Source organism: Solea senegalensis, linkage group LG7 (genome assembly GCF_019176455.1).
Source record: "Solea senegalensis isolate Sse05_10M linkage group LG7, IFAPA_SoseM_1, whole genome shotgun sequence".
NCBI lineage: Eukaryota > Metazoa > Chordata > Actinopteri > Pleuronectiformes > Soleidae > Solea > Solea senegalensis.
The window spans coordinates 20041309-20046280 of NC_058027.1; the positions used below are offsets into that span (position 1 = coordinate 20041309).

At 40.5% G+C, this 4972-nt stretch overlaps 1 long non-coding RNA gene across 1 annotated transcript; it reads left to right on the forward strand.

Moving 5' to 3' along the window:
• The first annotated feature begins 2510 nt into the window (after positions 1–2510).
• On the forward strand, positions 2511–3694 carry LOC122772372. The gene is made up of 2 exons (XR_006360773.1): positions 2511–2989; positions 3502–3694. It is a non-coding gene; the product is annotated as an uncharacterized LOC122772372 (long non-coding RNA).
• Positions 3695–4972: the final 1278 nt, after the last annotated feature.

The window sequence follows — 4972 nt, forward strand, 5'->3', positions numbered from 1 at the left end:
ATCAGGGTGTTTCAAACAGTAGTGAGTTAACTTTTCCCTTAAACTGAATCCTTATCTTAAATCTCTGACTGAATGAGGAGCTGCTCAGCGTCCTCACTCTGCAGGATTTATGGGTTTTTCCTGTCCTCATGTGGACATCTGGGGTACAGACACACTCCCTGGTTTCCTGTGTGTGTGAGTGTACTGTTGTGGTCTGACTCACTGCAGTGATGATGACAGTAACATCAGTGTGTTTGGTGGGCCGGTTGGTCTGCAGGGTGGAGTCTCCACAGTCTGACGGCTCCACATAACATTTTCTATAAATAAATTCAGCGAGGCAGAGCAGAAGGAGCCACATCACTGACCATGAACTCTTCCTCATAATCATCATCAGCAGTAGCAGCAGCAGCAGCTGTAGTCCGCCTCATCCAGACTTTTATGTTCACAGGTCACAATCATAGACTACATACAAAAAGTAAACGTAGCATTCCTGTTACAAAACAAACTCCCGTTTTAAAGCCTCGAGATTTACAATCTGACTGGCGCCTGGAACTACAGATTGAGGTCATTAACTCCTCAAAAAAGTTTGCTGGCATTATAAGTGAAGTGAGAAGTCGGTGCAGTTTCTAACAAAGTTGCCCCAGGGTGGAAAAACCGCTGCACTTCCAAGGCTTCACTTTTAAAGCAGAAGACCACATCCATTTTTTATATGATCACACACCATCACTGAACGGCACCAAGCCATAATCTGTCTAGAATGTGTCTTAGATGTGTTTACACCTGAACTGTCGATGTGGTCAAACTCCACAAAAGTGATCTCCCAAGAATAAATTAAATGCATGGTTAAAGACAAATACGGTAAACTTTCTGTATGTTACGACATCTCGCGGAGTCTATCATCACAGCATTTGCTGCCATAATAATTCAGAAACATCTGAAAAGAAACGATACATATGCATGGTGCAGTCCCATATGCGATATATGGTCCGCGATACCAATAATACCACGATACAATGATTCTGTGATCATCAATGTATTGAACGGCAATCATATAGTGATACATCACAATATCTGTCTGACGAAAACTAAATCTGTCAACGTGAAAAGGTTAAAAGTGCATGATTTGATTTCTCTATTTATTCACAATATACAGAGCAAAGTGCATAAAGTCCATGTATTGAGTGTGGGCGGAGCATCTCTTAACGTAACTTTCTCCACCATTATCCGGCTGAAAACTCCCTCTTCTTCGGCCAGGTAACGTTCACCCAGCACCGCCGTGAGGAGACATCAAGTAATGACGCCCATTGAGTGGAACTGGCAGGAACTGTTTACTTTAGAGCACCTTAATTTGTTACTTAAAAAATAAAATAAAATAAATATATATATACACACATATATATATGTATATATATATATTATATGTATATATGTGTTTGTCCTGGTGTATCGATTATCGTATTGCACGAGGAAGGACGATGATATATGACCAAATCATCATTTGACAATATTCTGCTGTATCACTTCTTACTCCAACCACAGACAGCTTTAATCTGCCACAGATTACTCCATCTGAAACTGTGATAAAACTTTTCATTCTGTGTTATTGAGTTTGGGCAGCTCAAGACAACTAATATACATTTTTCCTCCACCCTCCCACATACAGCTGCTTTGGCAGTGCTTTGTATTTCAAAAAGGTCAGCGGCTACCAGGTCAAAGTTGAAATAAGGTGAACTTTGAGTTTAGCAATTCATGGCAATCTCTGCCTTTGCTGTGGGATAACAGGGACAGAGTGATTAGCTGCTGATCAATGGAGGGTGTCTTTATGCCATCACAGTATACAGGTGGTACAAACTCCCCCAACATTGGCCTGGCTAAGAATAGAGGATGTGACTGCGTTGAGCTTAGGTTGTGTTTAAAGACAAAAACTAGAATGTCTCTTAACAGAGCAAGGGGTTAGTCACAAGAAAGCACTCAGAGAGCCCAAACCTCCGCCTCTTCACTTCACTATTATGCAAAGTTTACATTTGTAATCTAATCCAAATCTGTACTTTAGAGTGTTTTGTACTGCTCACAAAAAAGACGAACCACATATGAGCACATGTATACATGAGAGCGTGTGTGTTTGTACTATGTGTCTTTGGGTGTATATTATGTATAAATGAGTAAGTGAGTGAGTCAGCATGTGTATGTATGGGTGTGCATGCCTGGTAATCCTTATGTTGTCACATTATGGGGACAGAAACCAAGTCCCCATAACATAAATTACAACATTTTAAGGTGAAGACATGTTTTAAAGTTAGGCTGGGGTCAGGGTCAGGTTAAGGTTAGAGTCAGGGTTAGGATTAGGCCAGTAGAAAGAGTATCCAGGAAATGAATGTCAGTCAATGTAATGTCCCCTGAAGTCATGGACATCAGTGTGTGTGTGTGTGTGTCTTTGTGTGTTTGTTTGTGTGTGGACCAGGTGAGGCTCTTTTGTTGCTCTGTAAAATTCGCTGAGGGAGCTCTGGAGCTTTGGGGCTTTGAAGCTGTGAAGCGGTGGAAGCTGCTGGACGCGGCCTCATGGAATGAAAAGAGACAGTGAAGTGAATCAGATGTGCACTGTGTGACACTTTGAACCGGGCCAACAGCCCAAACCCAGGTCGGACACAGAATGGGACAGCGTGTCCTCGCAAACCAGTGGACACAGACGTAGAAGACACTGAACTGAAGGAACCAAACTTTTCTTACCTCCTGGTCCCAGACAGCGACACCTCTCCCTCCTTTCCTCTCCCTATTCCGTCTGTCGCTTTCTCGGAACAAAATCCTTCCAGTGTCTCTGCAGTGACAAATCCAGGCTTAAATGAGTGAATTAAATGTGTACTGTGGGCTCGGACAGCGGCCGGTTTAGCAGCGGAGGAGCGAAGGTCCCGAGTGTCAAGAATGCCGCTGTTTGACTGACTGACCAACCATGCTGCGTTCAATTACCGTCGGAAATGTGGCCACTGTCACTGAGTGCGTTGAGCTTGCATTGGTGAGCGAGAAGAGCAGTGACTTTATAGACATGTGGGCGGGAACGGGAAGGATTAATGCAACGATTCGTTTACAAAGTACAAACAAAACAGTTCATGATGGCTTGTCTGCTTCAAACAAAAGCTGACAAATATTTCAAAAATGTTTTCTAATAAGTCATAAGTCAGGAAAACATAATAAAATGTAGCAGCTGATAGCTAAAGTCTCAAAAACAGCATATCAAAATGTTAAAATAAAATGTGATTCACTTTCAGGCACAAAGAAATGTCTAAATCCTCACATCGCAAGGTAACAATACAAGACTATGCACATAATAAAATCATAACACATCGTGTACATTCCAACATAATACACTCATCTACATTACAGTACAACTCCAAATCAGTTAATTAACATTAACATTTACATTTATTGTATACTATTTGGCTGGATGGTATCATAATACTTCAATTTATATAGCTTGTATTGTAATTAAATCGCTCTCTAATACTTTCTATCTTTTTCTACTTTTAGTTTGAGCGGTCACATCAACAGGGCGACTGTGGCTCAGTGGCAGAGTGGTTGTGGGTTCCTTTCCTGGCTACATGCTCATGTGTCCTGAGCAAGACTCTTAACCCTTAAAGTTACTCCTTACCACTGTGCTGGAAGTGTGTGAATGAGAGGGTAATAAATGTGCTGCATACAGATGGCAAAACTGCAATATAAAGCAGCTTGAAGTGGTCATCAAGACTAGAAAAACACTATATAAATACAGACCATTTATCATAACAACAGCATTTGTAATTAGTTTATTGATAAATTGAATTGTTTCACATGTTAGACTCATGTCAGTAGAATCTTGGTGTCTGGAGTCAGCATACAGCAATCGAGCTGCATATATACAGTATGTACAGTTAGACATTATTCTACTTATACTCTCAGTAATCAGCAGTCATTATGAAGCTTCCTGTGTTCAGCTGCATCATTTCTATTCTACCACTTTTTCTTGCTTTCTTGCTCTCTGTCTTTCTCCTTAGGCTGACACAATAAGAGCTTCCTCTTGCTTCCTGGAGCTTTTCCTGTCTCTCTCTCTCACACACACACATTGCTTTCATACTTTGCTTGGGAGTAAGGCTACCACATGGTTTTCACCCAAAAGAAAGCTCAGCAGCACCATCTAGATTCTAGAACAACTCAACGGGTAAGACAGAAGAATACAGCTATGTACAGCTATAATATGTTTCAAATTTCTACTATTTGTGTCTTCATTTATATTTTTAGAGGACAATAATGTACACACACAAACCCGACCCTGTCTGACCAGTGTGTGTCAGACAGTTATTGACTAGTTCACAGTGGAGACAGGAAACTAATGATCACAGCAGGATGAACCAACACAGACGCACACACATCAACAAACACTGCATAGCTTTAAACTAACTTTCTCACACTAAAATGAGAAAAATGTTTGTATGTTCAGTCCAGATAATGTTCACAAAAATAAACAAACAGCAACTTTGCAGCTCTGGTGTCTGTAAAAAACAACAACAAAAAAAACAAGCACCAAGGCTGCAGAGCAGGGGCTTAGGATCTTGGGAAAGTGAGTTTCATTAACATTCCATAGATCTGTGGTCGGTCTTTTGTAGTGTTCACAATAGACGCATTGTATGCAGTTGTTTTGGCCATTCTCCACAATGTACATGGGTGAAATAGCGCCCCCTGTGTTGCAATAACAGGCAAACGTCAGTCTCTCCATGTGGTCAAACATGGAACTACACCCTTACTGAAGTGTAGAGGATTGCTCACTCTAAACATGGGGTCTAAACTCATGTTTAGACCCCATGTTCTTGTAAACCTACATTTAAAAACTTAAACCGATGCATCCTGTTAATAAAATAATGCAAAAAGAAAAAAGGAAGACAAAAGAATGAGTTTGAAAAAGAGGACAAAAAAGTTAAAATAATAATAATAATAAAATACTTTTTTTTGTCTTATTTCATTATAA